Below are 16,877 nucleotides of genomic sequence, written 5' to 3'. Positions count from 1 at the left end.
GTCTGTCAGGTGCAGAATGATTCATTGTGCTAAAACAGATTTATGTGACCCAAATCTATTACTGTGATTGCTCTGAAATAATATTCGCAACCCGCAGGGTTCCTGTTAGAAGTAAAATAATCTGCGGAGGTGAAGTTGCAGTCACATGCTCACACCATAACAAAACGTCAGCAGTTCAACAATTCCAACTCCCAGAGACTTTCATGTGTTGTCGTAACGCCTGCAGAGTCTCTGATGCAATCGCTGCCCCTGAGCCAATCACAGCGTGAGGTTTCTCCAGCTCTGCTAGAGACTTGTCGGACACAGTGTGCCGCTCTTAAATATGTTTTAGAGCTTCAGCCTGGATTTTATGTTGGAAATTCACGGTGGTTTCTGTCTGCAAGCTGTGGCTGCCGCACAGAATAAATATTTAACTGGGAAAGAAGATAAAGACTCATTAGCTAAACTAGTTCTCCAGTGAAATAAAAGTCTAAATTAAAATTAAAAAAGAATGAAAATACAAATGTGTGAAAATAACGAGCAATGCCCAGGTATATATATCTTATATACCACGTTAAACTCCATCATGGTCTCCAAGAACAGTGGGTAACTGATCAGAAATTCAGTTATTCATGACGTCTTAGTGTATGTATGTGGCCGTGTATGTTTCAAAGTGTGCGAATGTGTGCATCAGTTCAGTGTTGGGGTCTGCAAACAAACTGCCGTTGTTTGACACCAGCACATGAGACTCCTGAAAACTCTGCCAGCTACAACAGATGCGAAGGGCTCGAGCCTCCAAGATGCACACACACACATGCAGACACGCATACATACATACAAACACATGGAAATGCACCGAGGAAAAGCAAAAACACACACAGTACAAGTTAGGACACCGAAGAAGTGCATATAAATCTACAAAAATATTCATACGCTCACATGCACACACATACATATGGATTTAAAGAAACATGGCTTCACATGTCAGGGCTTGTTTTCCAGAATTGCTGCAAAAGCTCAGATAGATAGAGTGAGAGTGAGAGAGAGGGAGAGAGAGAGAGAGAGAGAGGCGAGGAAGGGAGACAAGTGAAAGATAAAAAGAAAGAGAGGCTTGTATTGGCCCCAGTCGGGAGGGCAGGACTGAAGGAGCTGTGTGTGTGTCGGTGTTGTCTTTATGTGTGTGTGTGCACCCTTCCTCTGCTCTGAAGGGGGCATCTGTATGCAAATGAGACTCGGTTCTTCCTGGGTGACAAATCAAAAGGCCCACCTGCTGCAAGGACCCGTCTGTGGATGTGTGTTGGGAATAACGGGGCCAGTCTAATGAACAGAGTAGAGATACTGCTGTGTCTTGGCCGAAGTGTCTCATTCCTCTCCTCTCACTCCTCGGAAGACATAAGTCGCCTCCTATCCTCCCCCTTCTACTCCCCTTCATGCACACTCGCACATTCATCCCAACTGTCATTGAAATTTCATCTCTGTCCTGGGAAATGTTAAATTCCCTCTTTTGACCCGTGTCATCGTCTTTTTAAAATAAAAGCTTGGCTGACACAGAATATTTTATAATATTGTAATAGTAATATTTCTGTGCAGATGCTATGAAATATAACAAAGCACCTTTGGCACGTGAAGAAAGTTAGTAAAACTTATGGATCCAGCAAATCAGAACTGTCAAAAGATGAAGATATGATAAAAACAAAATCCCCTTAACTGGATGTTTAGTGTGTCCATAAACATAACATCTTTAAAAGTAACTCCATAACTGTCCTCTGGGTGACATGTAACATGAGGCTAAAAATAGAAAACCAGTGAGCAGCACCCAACACAACAGGAAGTAAACAACCGTGAGGGTGAAACAAACATTCATAACATACAGGAGGATTAATTGTGGAGGAAGCACAGAGAAAATGTAGATCCTGGTTTTAGTCTTGTCTGTAAAGTGATAGGATGCTGTGAACTAGAGAAGCACGACTGAAAATGTTTGAGCAGTTTTCATCTACATGACCTTGTGTTACGCAGATCAGTCCCCCCTCCCTTTCAGTATTCCTTCACCTCCTCCATCCCTCCTTTGCTTCCTACCTCTACTTCCTCTCCCCCCTCCTTCCCTTCGTCCCTCTCTTTACCCCATCTATCTGGAGAATAGTGCAGCAGCAGCACTTAAGCCGACGACCAATTAGCAAAGAGCCGCAGTACAGGGGACAAGACAGGCCACCATTCATCCTCTCTCACACACACACACACACACACTCTCTCAGTTCTCTGCAACCCACCATTCACTATTATGGCACAACAGATTTATTACCCACCCATACAGTACAAGCCAGTGCCGCTTCCAAATATAGCTCCTCTCTGTTTTGTCTCTTTAGTTTTGCTTTGATGTATTTCTCTTAAACATTTTTTAGGCCGTCTGCTGCTGCTTAAGTATTTGAAGCTGAGGTCTCCAGTGGTCCAAAATCTGCCAATATAGGTGTAACTTGGATGTGGTGTAACGACTGGTTCGTCAGTTTGTGCAGGGAACACATAGAGCTGCTGCCATTCAACATAAAATATTCATCCACGACACCTGTTTTATAATTAGAATCGACCTGCTTCCCTCCTCTTCTTCTCCTCTCCGCTGAGATATTGACCTCCGGTCAGACACAGAGACAAGACCATAAGGACGAACTCAAAGCTGCAAATGAATCAGTATTGAAATGGTCAGGGGTCCGTTCTCCCACCCTGCTGCAGTTTTATGGATGCAGTTCAGTTTCAGAGCGTCCAGGCTGAGAATCTACTGTATTACTGATTTTATATGATGGAGATACTTGGCAGTACTTGTATATTGGAACTGGAATTGGTTATAGCCTCATATTTGGAGCCGCTCATCCAACTCTAAACATGTGACCATAATCTGGACCAGTTACAAAAACCACAAAACAGAAATATTTTAATTCATAGTGTGTGAAAATGAATAAACGCATTTATTTTTCTGTTAACTGACAAAATGTAAACCTTAAACTGTAGTTTACACAGTGGTTTTATTTTGCAACATGAGCCTTAATTAAACTAAATACAGACACTTGATTTGAACCAGGGACAAATGGCGAAATCTAAGCACAGGAACGGATCCTTTTCTCTCGGTGTGTCTGTGTGAGAGCAGTAATGTCAGTATCCATTTGTGCCCGTGCACCCTTTCCAATGCCGGATACATTCCTGCAGCGGTGACTTCACCACCACTTTTATCCCAGCTACAATGAGTCCAATCTAAACTCAGTGTGATCGTTAATGAGACGCCGTGAAGGAAGACGACATGTTCTGATTCGACTCGAGTTCACGCGACTGCAGAGAGGACAGACACGATGAGTTTCTCATTAGTGGCCGAGCAGAGAACTTGACACTCTGCTCATTATTACAGTCATGTGGCGAAAGCATATGGTAGGGGGCCAAAAGTATGCGGACAGACAACAGTTATGGTTCTATCACGGTTGTCCACGTTCGTCCAACTCTTTTAAGACAAAAATAAATAATGAAAACAGAATCTCTCTAATTATATATTAATATCTGTTCGTATCTTATTGTGTCTCAGTTCTAAACTTCTCGAGCTGCACCTCCTGTCTCTACAGTCTCTCTCTCTGTCTCTGTCTCCTCTGTGTGTCCTCTGTCACAGCGTGCCACCATTTTAGAGCTTTGTCTTTAATCCCACGCCATGATTGCAGTTTTCAGTATTTAATATCCTGTCCTGGCAAACACACACGCACACACACACACAAAACCAGCACACATCTGTTGCAGAAGGCCACGTGAACTAACATACTAACACATACCTGACACACACACACTCACACACACACGCACACACACTGCCCACAGCATTTATCAACATTACTGATTTCAGCACTTTAAGCCTCTTATGCCGCTCTAAGCTCTCAGACTGAGAGATGGAAAATTGCAATATAACACATCACACACACACTCATAGACACACACACATATGCTGTAATGTAACTGTAATGAATTTCCTGTTTGTTAGCCATTTCCCCTCTTCATTAAGTGACTTACTCATTTCAAATGCCTGCTGTTTATCAGTTCTAACAAGATGATTTCCACAAAATTAGATTCCTGCTTTGATTCTGTCTGAATTTGTCAAATTATTGCATAAAATTGACGCCAATTAAAGCGTCTGCAGTCTGTCTGAGCTCGAGCCTCACAGCTGATCAGAGCTCAGCCAAAAGTTAAACTCCTCTTTAGTCTTTATTTAAAAGAAAAAAAAAAAAAAAAGAACTTATCATGTGTTATCATGGAGCACAGCTTGGTCTTCTAGATGCCTTTAAATATAATTATCATGAATCAGTGTTGGTGATTTGTTTGCTTTGCCACTGACGGCACTAAAACTCCAACTGGGTGCAGTGTATCTGCTGTGATGTAATCTGTCTTTTGCTGTTAATTTACGGCTGCACAAATAAATCAGATGGGATTGATTTCTTTTATTTTTGCTTTATTTAAAAAAGCCAGAGGGATCGCTCACCTTATTGATGAGCACGTAAAACGTAGACGAAGTGAGATGAAGCTAAAGCAGCGGTGATGAAATATGGACACACCATCTTCTTTTCATATTTGTTTGTGTGTTTGACGTCAGCCGGCAGGCAGACAGGCTGAGTAATGCCTCAGTACCAGCCAGTGCCGCGCAGGCTGACAAACACACGATCATATCTCAACACTCAGAGAGAGACAGACTGCAGCTGCAACGCTTCCATCACCTTCACATGCTTTTATATAAGAAATGCTGGAGAGTTGTGTAGCAGCAGCTTCTGGAGCTAAAATAATAATCATGATTTTGAAAGGTATCAATAAACGGGATGTGTCATCGTTTCAGTTTTTTATAACATATGATTCATATCATCCTTCATTCATTCATTCATTTAGATGTTACATATTGAATGCCACATATGCACACAGTGAGGAGCAGAGGAGAAAATGTAAAACTAGTCAATTGCAAACCGATTTGTGGGAGAGTGATTAGAGACTCACTGACACTGAGAGATTGTCTGTACTATCACTGCACTGTACAAGGGTCCCTTCGTTTACATGCTTGTTTGATTATCTCTACACCAGAACAGACAGGTGTAGTGTAATTGTCAGATAGAAAGCTTTGAGTGGTGTTGACCCTCGTCTCCTCAGTGACTCCCCACCTCTACAGCTCTCTGGTCACATCAGTCAGTCCCCTGCTGCCTGCAGACAGGCATGTCTAATCAGTCTGTGCACCACATCTGCCACATGGAGGGCTGAGACAGGATACACCCATCTGCTCTAAATGACCCAGCATTTCCTTTTTCCATGTTTCGTAACTGTGCTTTCCCATTTCTTCCTGCACAGTCTTCCTGCAAGATTTAAAATGGTAGAAATGATCATTAGGAATAAAGAGGACGGTGATCAGTATTGGATTTCCTTCACCTCGGTGCTCTTACTCTGTCTCTCCATTTGCTGCCTGTGTTTGGACTTTTAATAAGAGAGTGTTGAGGGTTCCAGTGAAGCCAGTTGTAAATAGAACAGCAGGAATATGGCCGGCTTGCCCACAGATCAATGCTGCACTGAGTGTTTGTGTGCGCAAAATGCTTGCTTACTCTTCTCTCCGTGAGTGTGTGAGTGACTGTTTATGTTCATCTTTTTGACGTTCAGTCTATGTGTGAGAGTAAAAGTGAGAGAGACAGAGTGTGTGTGTGTGTGTGTGTGTCCTTGGAAAGTGGTGGGATAATGCAGTCTGCCAGCAAAATGCTCCACTTAAACACTTTTACTGCCTCTCATCACTCCCATGGCGTACACATACTCACAAACACACACTTACACACACACACAGTCCCTTGGGGTAAATACCATTGATGAGCTCTGCAGATCCGTGTGTGTGTGTGTGTGTTCACTAACTGAAGTGGTTCTGGACATAAGAAAGATAAATCTCATTAGTGGTGTTCCCTCACTCTGGGGATAAAGAACATGACAGATCAGTACTGATGGAAGTGAAATGCTCGGGTTTTGGATGGTGGTTAGTAAATATGTCTGTTAAAGGACTAATACACTACTTTTTAACTTCATTAAACGTTGTGTACCACCGCACTGGAGTCTGTTCATAATGTAACTGTACATAAAGTTAAATTGAATCAACTTGAAACCCTAAATCGAGTTCTATGACGATATCAAACTCTGCAAGTGCGTTTGATCTATTAATTTTTCTTCTCACTTCATAAATACATTTACTTTACATTTCACTTTTATCAAAAGCAACTTTAAAGGCAAAGTGTAAGGAGGTCTTGCCTAAGGACCCATACTGGAGGTTCGAACCCCGGTCTCCTGCATGGAGGACGGTGATGTTACCACTACACTATCCATCTGCTCAATCCTTGTGCTGGGCCTCCAGGCTGACAGCTGTTGTGATAAATGGGATTCACTTGGTTTCACTTTTATCAGCCGTATCCTTTTAATATTGGATACACATACAGGTCACTGGCTATCTGCAGATCTCAGCCACAAGAGTAGCATTTATTTTCTTGATGACCGAACAAACCTGCTTTTATTTTTTCCCTTTGGAAGAAACGAAGTACTTCTTCCACTGCACCAGAAGAACTGCTTGTTTTTAAATTTGGTGTAGGACTTTTTATTTATTTAATTTTCACAATTTGAGCATTTAGCAGCTGCTGCTATCGGCAGCTAAAACAAACAGAATAATTCCAAAATCACCAGTACTGTGAGCAAACAGAAAGCAGTGACCGAAAATGTCCGTGTCAACAAACAACAATAATGTCCGACAGAGGAGGGTTCTGCCTGGAATGTCCATGCATTACTCTTTTTCCTGCTTATGTAAGATAGAGGAGGAGTTGGGAAGAGACGTGTATCCTCCCTGTGCATCACTAAATTGAGAATCCAGTAGTGTGTTAGAGAGCGAGAGGGAATTAAAGACATTCCACCTGCTGGCGCCCTGCAGCCATTCAAGCGGCAGCGTCATCTTAATGCCATGCCCAGCTTAGGTGCGTCTCTCTGGGTGAGGGGAGACACTGAAGCTCCCAGGCTCCACCGGCTCCATCTCCAGTTTGATAGGACACAGAGCTCAGAGGCAGCTGGACTCCTGTATGGAGCTGTTAAATACATTCCACAGTGATGTACTTGATCCACCTCCAAGTGTGTTTCAGATGTGGAAAAGTCATTTCCAACATGAAGGCTCCTGACAGCTAATCTGAAGAGTTTGTTTCCATCCTCTGAATTCTAATCAGGATTTATTTAACTGATGTTTGAGCAAGAATAATTTTGAATAATAATAATTAAACTATCATAACTTAGTGTCTCAGTGGCTTGTGATTCCTGCTCTCGACTTTTTCTACTTTTTCTTACATCTTATCTTTGTGCCTTCACATTATTATGTCCTCCAACAACCTAGTTTTCCCCCTCTAATCATTAAAGATTCAGGTGATCTAATCTTATCATCTGACTGAACGGCTGCAGCATCAGGAGGAGCTGCGCGTTCAATTTAAGCCACATTAAAGAAGTAACTAAGAGGTCCAGTAAAGACGGAGAATGTCTGAGGGTTTGACAGGTTTTCATTTGTTTCTGTCTGTGTCTGCACGGGTGTAGCTGTGACAGCTTGAAGAGCCCGCTCAGCACATAGAGATGAGGGGGGGGGGGAGCGAAAGAGAGAGTGAAATAAAGGGGAGAAAGGAGGAGGGAGGAGCAGTTGAATGTGCAGAGGTTTGTATGAGCTCTGAGGGTTTCCAACTGTCGCAGACAATAGGTGAAGGCAAAGCTTTCTAGATGACAATAGGCTCTTTGACCCCGGTCAAGCAAGCAGGGGGGAGGATGGGAGAGAGAAAGAGAAGGGGTGTCCCCATCTGCCTAAGAAGAGAGAGTATACATCTGTACTCTGCAGGATCTGTGATAAATACTGGGGGCTCTAGTAACGAGTATTTTCACCCTTTAAAGATACAATATGAGCTGTACAGCAGTGAACACCTGATGATGATGTTTTCATCTGAGCATTAATCTGAAAACACTTCAGGAGCTCTGGTACTTTGTGGAGGTGAAGTTATATCTATGAGCACTGCTGTTATCACAACCTTACAGATGCTCTGTGAGTGATTTCTGCAGTAATATGAACCTTAACTAGTACGAGCATGAAACTCGAAATCAATCTACTCTCTATTTAACCGGAAGACAGACTGACAAATGTTGTGTTAATGCTGTTTTTATTGAGACCCTTTGACTCTTCATGACCCACTGGTGGGTGTGTGGACTTTGAAAAACAACGCCGCAGGCTGAGTCTGTGTCAGCAGACTTGAACTGATGGATGTCTCGACTCCGTCTCCCTCTTTTCTGTCACCCAGCTACTCGTATCTGTCAGTTCTTATGACAAAGCTCCTCTCTGTGAGGAGCTTGGCTAAGCAATGTGACTCGGCCCTCTTCATAAAACATCTTTATCAGAGATGGCACACACACACACACACACACACACACACTGAGCAATTTCAGCTACTTTGCCTGTTCTCCCTCTGTTCCCATAAATAGCAGACATAGCTGGATTTGTCTTCGTGTGGCGATTTGCTGCTTTCACAACTTGCTGTGACAACAGTACCTGGCCTTGGTGGGTGTGTGTGTGAGTGTAACTCTACAAACCTGCATCACACACACATACATACTCTCACCCCTACCCCCACCCCCACTGGACAAAGCAGAGGATTGTGGGACTGCACACCCATTGCCTTGGTGATGAGAATCAAAGTGACAGCTCTTCTAGAGGAGTCCCCCTCCTCCTCTTCCTCCTCCTCCTCCTCCTCCTCCTCCTCCTCCTCCTCCTTCTTCCCGTCTCCCTCTCTCCTCCCTAGCAGGTGTAAGAGAGTGAGAGAAACAGAGAGATGTCTTTCTTTCTGTCTTGGTTAGTTTCCAGATCCTCTCGCCTTCTGTCCTTGAAAAACGCTGAAACAAGCAGCACTGGTAGGAAGTTGAGGCTGTAATTTGTGTTTTAATAACATCATAAATTGTGTATGTAGAATGATTTTGGAGTTAAGCTGCTCTCAACGCATCATAAGACATTTTTGAAGCATAATACAAGATTACATTAGAGGATTGTACAGTAAAAAAATTAAGGTCAGCTGGACACAGTTAATGATAAAATAAAATGTTGTTAGTTCTTTAGTTTGGATGATAATCTGATGGTAAAGTATTTGAAGTCAAATTAAATATGTGCTGGTCAAACACACTTTCACACACAGCGACATATGTGCTCCGTCCTCATTGGCTGTTCACAACAATGACACTTAGCGTTGACGGTAGTCATGGAAACATCCCTGTGGTTGCACAAAGGGGTCAAATCTAAAAGGTCTAAATCTTCTAATGCTTCTCACACACACACACACACACACACGCACTGACACAGGTGTGTGTGTGTGTGTGTGTGTGTGTGTGCACGTGCTCTTAAAGAAGCAGGTTCCTTCACTTTAGAGTCTGTCTTTGTGTAGGAGTGTCCGTCCCCTTAAGGAGGAGGAAGGTGAGCGTGCCAGACAAAGAGCCTCATTGATGAGAGAGGACGAAAGAGAGAGAGACACTGAAGAGACCGAGCGAGAACCAGTTGTGATTTGGTTTTTTTTTTTCTGCTTTACAGACCCCCAGTTTCTGGCAAGGGGACAAAGGTACTCCTCTGGGACCCCTTAACCCCCTCTGTCTCGCACATACACACCCCTCCCTCACAAAAGAGCTGGTTCCACAGCTGCCCTGATTCCCCCATCCCTCCCCACTTCTATTATTTTTAATCCCCCAGTTAAAGCTCCCCCGATTTCTCCCCATTTCCCAACTCCCACGCCCCTTTACAGTCACCACCCCCCTCCCTTCCAACGCATATACACCAGCATTGCCCCCTTTTCTCCTCCATGATTAATCCCCCTCAGTCTGAGGTCCCACAAAGCCGTCAGCTGTCGAATCGTCTCGCTGACACAGTGGCTGAACTCTCACTTTCATTAGGAAGCTTTGAGCCTGATTGCTGAGCGTGTGTACGTAGGTTTCAGTCACATGATCGTGGTTTACCACAGACAGGGTTCTGATTGGCTGATTGGGGTTCGTGCCCTTTGACCCAGCAGTGACAACAGCTTGATATTAATATTTACTCTGTCTGCGTCGTCTGATTGTCTTTTTTCCTCTATTCTTTATTTTTATGCTTTCTGACCAAAGTACAGTCAGTATTCAGTCCTATTTCTTTAAATTTAAAGTGATCATAGAAGAATAGGAGAGAGAAATAATTAGACTAATTATACTGTAGCAAACAGCACATGATGATTATCATAGTTAAATGCACACAAATCATCATTTCTTCAAATTCTCTATTCTTTTTTCGTGCACATTTTTCACCTTAAACACCAGCACTCCCACATTTTGCTCTCATCTGTTCACTGCCAGCGTTTTGCTCCAGTCATCTATTCTTTGATGTGTGTCACCTCATCAATAAACTGGAACCACATTCAGTAAAACTCGACTTTCATCTGTCTCCAGCCTGCAGCCGTGCATTGTTTTCTACATGGTGCTGTAAATCATACAATCACTTTCCATATGGTTGTCATTAATAAAGATGAGCTCACACTTCCAGTCAGACCCCACCCTCAGAGCTCACGTGCACGCTCACACACACACGTTGTGCACACATGCAAATGTGCAGGCACAAACTTGCACGCATACACAGCCACACTGAGACATTGTAGAGAGCGAGACACAGAGGCAGAGAGGGAGCTAATTAGTGTTTTAGCTGATTGCTAATTGCCACTTTCTTCTGCCTACTTGCACATAACACTGAAGTAGAGCGAGAGAGAGAGTAGTAGAGGCATCTCTAGTAGTATTTCCAGCAGAAACTTCCTAATTACACTCACATCCATCAGGTCTTTATCAAGTGTGCACGTTCACTCCTCCATCTGGCATGAAGTCTGACTTTATTGAACAAGTCAAACGTTTATCTGAAGCATGGATCTGATGTCCGACAAGCAGCAGAGTGCGTCACCTCTATGATACTCGCAGAATCTCACAGCTACCGTTGCACTTTAACTGTGTGCAACATGAGAACAGAGTCTACAAAATCCAAAATTTTCATCTACTTCTCAGCTGTCAGAGGCTGCACTCGGTGACCTGGCAGTGTTTCTCCTGAGGTGTTGTGTTACTGTTAGAAGCTGCAGAGAACCAACATATGACGCATCACACAGTAGGTTTAACGTTAGCGTTGGAGCGTTTAATCCAGCAGACTCTGCTGCGACATTTTAGGAGTGAGTTGGTACAGTTACAGTTATGGAGCAGATGTTAAAATGTGCTGTGTGAGTCGAATGATGAATTCAGATTGGGCCACAATACAAAAAGAGTATTGATTGATGTTTAGGGGAATCATACAGGGATAAAATGATACAGTTTTGCAGCCTTAAGTCTAAAACCTGTCAGGAGAGAATAAGGTTTGTTGACTATATAATGTTAACCACTACTGTTTCTGTCATTGGTACTAATAAAATTAACTTTCACAATCACTTTCATTTAGCTTTTGCTAGTCAAGACAATTATGGGTGACATGAGACGACACTGGAAGGAAATCAGAAACGACTTTTTCTTGGCTGACGGTCGTTAGCGCTCCACACATTGGCTCAAATTCTTCACTTCAGTCAAACTGAAAGGAAACAATCCGACTTGTGCTCTCCCGCTGATCGAGTTTCTCCCAATGTAAAAGTTGGGTTAGAGTTACAGTACGAATGTTCTGCCTCAGCCTGAGAGAGTTTTATTTGTTTTTCCAGTGCGGATTTATGTCATGTTGGAAAAGAGGTGTGCATGTGAGAGTGAATTCTCAGGCAGCTTTACTAGCAGTGCATGAAGGAACGAGCCGGCAGGGTTCAACTATAGTTGAGGATGTTTTGGTGAGTGAGGCTCTGCACAGTTTTCACTTTCTCAGGCTACGTGTCCTAAGTGTGGAGCCAAGTCCCAACTCTCTCTCACTCACACACACACACACACACACACACACACACACAGAGGCATACATGATCTCAGATGTACAAAGACATAGAAACATCCACACACACTCTGCAGTCCCAGCTGTAACAAATGGGGACCAGATTGTGTATGATGGTGATGATGATGTAAAAGACCAGGCATGCTGGTCTCCATGGATGACAAGTTTGTTGAGTAAATGTTGAGAGTGTGTGTGTGTGTGTGTGTGTGTGTGTGTGTGTGTGTGTGTGTGTGTGTGTGTGTGTGTGTCTGTCCAGAGGGGTCAAATTCTGATCCACGTGCCGTGAGCTGATGAACAACTGTCTTTCGTTCCCTTTAGAACTTTACTTTTCCTCTATTTCTCATTCTAACATTTCATCAAGGTTCTTATTATTAATTCAAGGTGATGAATATGATCTAAAAGAAGAAATCTGATTTTCTGAATTTGATCTGCGTCTTGTGTGAAGAGCTAAACCTGATCAGTCTTTATATGGTGTTATCATTGGGATTAGTCATGTTTTCTAGTGCTGGTAAATGTTTGTTTACCTTTGTCTTGTTTCTAAAACAGAAGTAAAACACACATTTCTATAAACACATTAAGGCATTTAATACTGAAGTCACATTACAGGGTTTATGGATGTTTAGTTTGGAAATTAGAGGCACTTATCTGTTCTTCCTTCAGGCAAAGCCAACTTGTTTTTTCGCATTATTATGTGGTCCAGTAAAACTCAATGAGCGGAGCAGGGCACTAACATTAGTGCAGTTAAGGCCTCCATTAGCATGGCACATGTGATGTCACTATATTGGTGGTGGGTGTTAAGCAAAGGACGAGTTTAAAGAGCCAGAGCTCTGCAAAACACTGATAAAATGAGAGAAGTATTCTCATAAAGCAGCTCAGCTCCACTCCACAGACACACTGACGTCTACCTACTGTATCTGTGTGTGTGTGTGTTTCTGAGCAGCATGAGTCAGAAGAGGGTGTGTTTAGCTGAGAAAGGGAGAAAGGAAATGGAAGTAAGTAAGTAAGGCTGCATTCAGAAAGACTTTACTCTGCGTGAAAAAAGAAGCACTTCTTTGAATATGGATGTGCAACAAGGCGTCATGTGGAAAAAAGTTGGATCTTGTTCAGTGTGTCAGCAAAAGTGTGACGTCATCCAGCAAGGTGCAGCGTTGGCCAATCAGGTGCATGCTAGCTTGGACTCCTGCGTTACTCAGTAAGATGAACAAGTCTTTCTGTTGTTTACCTCAGAATAGTCCCACTCCTGCCACCATAGTGCATTGTTTTAACATTGATCCCTGTCTCAATGCAACCTAAAACGCTATAGAGATGCATTTTCAATATGAATTTTATAATATACACGACGTTATTATTACATCGGGGAATTATTAGCAGAAAGTAATGTACATGTTGTGCACACTATGTCATTTCTCTAATAGTACAGCTGGAATTAGTGTCGAGTATGGAAGTCGAACACATCTGTGCACTTTGGCATATGAAAGAATCCCTGGCTGTGAGAAATGCTTGTAAGACTAAAACTTGAGAATGAGAAAGACAAGCTGGTCTCAGAAGGACGTGATGAAGGAAAAATAGAGGGGTGTGTGTGTGTGGAGAGAGAGAGAGAGAGAGAGAGAGAGAGAGAGAGGCTGACAGCAGTGTTGGGGCAGCTGACGGGGTAAAGGGGCAGTTGTAGTCACATGGAGTGCAGAGATGGATTTGGGGGGATTTGAGGCTATAAGAGGGTGGGGACGAGGAGGCTTAGGCCAGCTGACACTGTCCACATCACTCACACACACACACATTCAAACCCAAGCCAAAGATAGACAAACGTACACATAGTAATAACAGACAGAAATACAAAAATGAACACAGCTCGGCTTCAATGCCCGAAATAACATATGTGCAAACGCAGGCAGTGAAATTAACACACATAGTCGCACGAGAGCGGAGATCGGAGGGAATGTTTAGATAACTTTGAGGCTTTGGGATGCAGGAGGGGTGTGTGTGTGTGTGTGTGTGTGTGTGTGTGTGTGTGTGTGTGTGTGTGTGTGTGTGTGTGTGTTGGACAGGAAGACAGGTGTAGTTTCATCTAGGCAGTTGTGTGATACCAGATACCAACAGGGGAGATAATGCTCAACGAGTTGAAGACAGACTATTAGAAATAAAGTGTGTGTGCGCGCGCGCGCATGTGTGTGTGTGCGTGTGATCATGTACTTGATGCTACAAAAAGCAGTACCACACACTCTGAGTGCTGTGTGCAGAAGGTCAGTGTGTTATCTCTTCCTGCCAATCCAAACCCTTCCCACAAATCCACCATCCAGCCTGCACGGGCGAGGCAGATCTGCTCCCAGCCTCAAGCGGAATATCACTTTTACAATGTAAAGTTAGTGACTTCATGTCACAAAACATATCACATTACACCTAGAAAAGTCCATTCAATCAGATTTTCAATGAAGAACTCTTCATTGTTACAGCAGAAATCTGGGACTAGTTTGACTCGCTGGCCGTCAAAAGCTCCCGAGGTCACCCAGGAACTAAAAGGCTAAGAATTTAAATTTCCTAAATAGTAAGATGGATGAAACTTGATAAAACAGCCAGACAAAAACATGAAGCATCATATTCTAAAGGTCAGCTCGGTGACTTTGTGGTTTTCTTGTCATGGTCGAAATTTATTTCTCAAACATAATCCATCATCGGTCTAATTTGCCTGTCTTCTCTCATGCGATGGAATTACAAATATGAAGGCAATAAAATAGTGTTTTAGCTCCAGATCGTCGTCTGCGAAAGAAGTAGAACCAAACAAAGAGAAGCAGCAGAAACGAGCAGTAAAACGTAGGTAGAGACGGGAGAAGAGAGATAATAAATACAGAGAGATGGTGACGATAAGACGCCCGGGGTCAGAAAGAGGGAGAGGACACTGTCACTTCATTATTCAGTGATGGTCACTTAGTGTGTTTGTGTGTTTGAGAAAGATGTCTACATCCGTGGAAGGCTGAGTGTGTGTGTGTGTGTGTGTGCGTGCGTGTCAGGGTGTGAGTAAAATCAGAACAGTGTTGAACTCGTTTGGGTCGACCAAGAATTCACACGAGGTCCAGTTACCACACGGGCCCCGCGAGGACACAAACGCGCTGTGTGTGTGTGTCGAGGACAGATGAGTATGCGGGTGATTAGGTGTGTGTATATATAGTTGTCTGCAGATACATAGTGAGATGTGTGACTTTTTAGAGAGATGAACTGAGTGAGTGTGTTCTTTCCATGAGTGTGTTAGTGTTTGCATGTGTCTGCAGGAGTTTCTGCAATGTCGCCATTTAATGACATGAGACAAACGCGTGTGTGTGTGTGTGTCTGTGTTTGGTCCGTGGGGAAGACCCAGTGGAACACATTATCACAGCTGTCTGTTCTCATCACTTCAGTCACTTCCTGTGCAAATGGTGTCGTGTTTGTAACATTTCGTTTCACCTGCAGATGTGGATGTAACGTGTGTAATTATATTATTCAAAATGGTAGAAAACAGCCTCCTTATGGACCCTGTTACTGCCATTAGAGTAGAATTATTTACATTTAGTGCTCGAAATATGCCGTTAATTTACTTAATAACACTGTGGTGTAACCTGGTGATGGTTGAAAAGACTGCAGAAGTTTGCAGGTGATTGGTTTTGGCATCATGAAACATTTGATGGAGCAGGTAGACGCCAAACAGACGCCAGCTTCTCTCCCGTTGTACCTCAATTATTTCATGGAGCTGAGTTTGAGTAGAAAATGAAGGATGGGACAGACGGGAAGTCGCCTTGTCTTTACAAAACATCAGATGACACTATTGTTAATAATATTTCAGTTAGAATACTGTCAAAAAGCATCAATACTGGATCAAAAAGAAAACTTCAGCTCCTAAGACGTCAGTTTGGGCTCCACTAACTAATTTGTTATGTTTGTTGCCGTTGTTTTTTTCTGTCTACTTTCTGTTTTGTATTTTCTCTTGTTGCTCAGGGCAGGCTGGCAACTTTCAGATGCATGTGACAGAAGGTTCAATAGAGCGATGAGGAGAGAGAGAAAGAATAAGGGTAGAAGGAGGAGAAGTGGAAACAGAAAGAATGGATTAAGGTGTAAGAGGAAGTGTGGACAAAACCAAAAGAGCTCATGAAAAGGAAAAATTAGGAGAAAGTACAAGAAATAGAGAGGAGAGGCACTCATGGCATCTTTTCAGCTGTTTGCTCGGCATGGGTCGGGTCACTTGGGCAACACCAACCCTGCTGCCAAAGAAAGAAAGACAAGAAAAGAGAGGGGGAGGAATGACGGGAGGAGGGGAAGGATGATGGGAAACAGGGGAGGAGAGCTGAGCAGAGAGTGGACAGAGCAAAGGAGCGGTAAACAAAAAGAAAAAGGCCGATCAGCCCTTCTCTTGGTGAAACACAAAAGAATCCTGCGCTGGAAAGTATCAGGAAGGTTTTCTCCAAATTTTAAGAGCTGAAACAGACGAGAGGGGAAAAAAAACCTGTCCAGACTAGAAGAACATCAGACACATCAAAGTAAAGGCCTTCATTCAATACGGTGACGGCTCTGTCAAGACTAATGTGGACTCGTTGCTTTGAAGAGGAGAGTGAAGAGAATGCAGAAAACAGAGAACAAAGGATGGTGCACTCTTTAAAAAGGGATTTGAGACAAATGAACACATGCACAGACATGTTAAACGCATGAGACGCACATAAGACACATTAGATTCTTCCCACATACTAAACATTGACATATTTGGAAAATGATGCTTCTATTTTAACAGGAGCTGCAACTAAACAGGGAAGTTTCCTGTTGGAGTCCCTGCTGCAGCCGCTGTCTGGTGTTATTGGAAAGTCATTAATGAACTACTTTAGTCAGCTTTATGTATGTTCTTCCACAGTAACCAATTTATTTCCTTCTCTTTTACTGTCATAATATTTTTGCTGTGTTT

General features: G+C 43.0%; 1 protein-coding gene across 3 annotated transcripts in view; it reads left to right on the top strand.

Moving 5' to 3' along the window:
* The window catches only part of nova2 (NOVA alternative splicing regulator 2), a 65,781-nt gene that overhangs the window by 15,718 nt on the left and 33,186 nt on the right, over positions 1-16,877 (top strand). The window lies entirely within an intron of this gene.

This window comes from Anabas testudineus, chromosome 13 (genome assembly GCF_900324465.2).
Source record: "Anabas testudineus chromosome 13, fAnaTes1.2, whole genome shotgun sequence".
NCBI classification, from domain to species: Eukaryota; Metazoa; Chordata; class Actinopteri; order Anabantiformes; family Anabantidae; genus Anabas; species Anabas testudineus.
The sequence above is the reverse complement of the archived record's forward strand: the minus strand, read 5'-3'. Positions and strand labels throughout refer to the sequence as shown.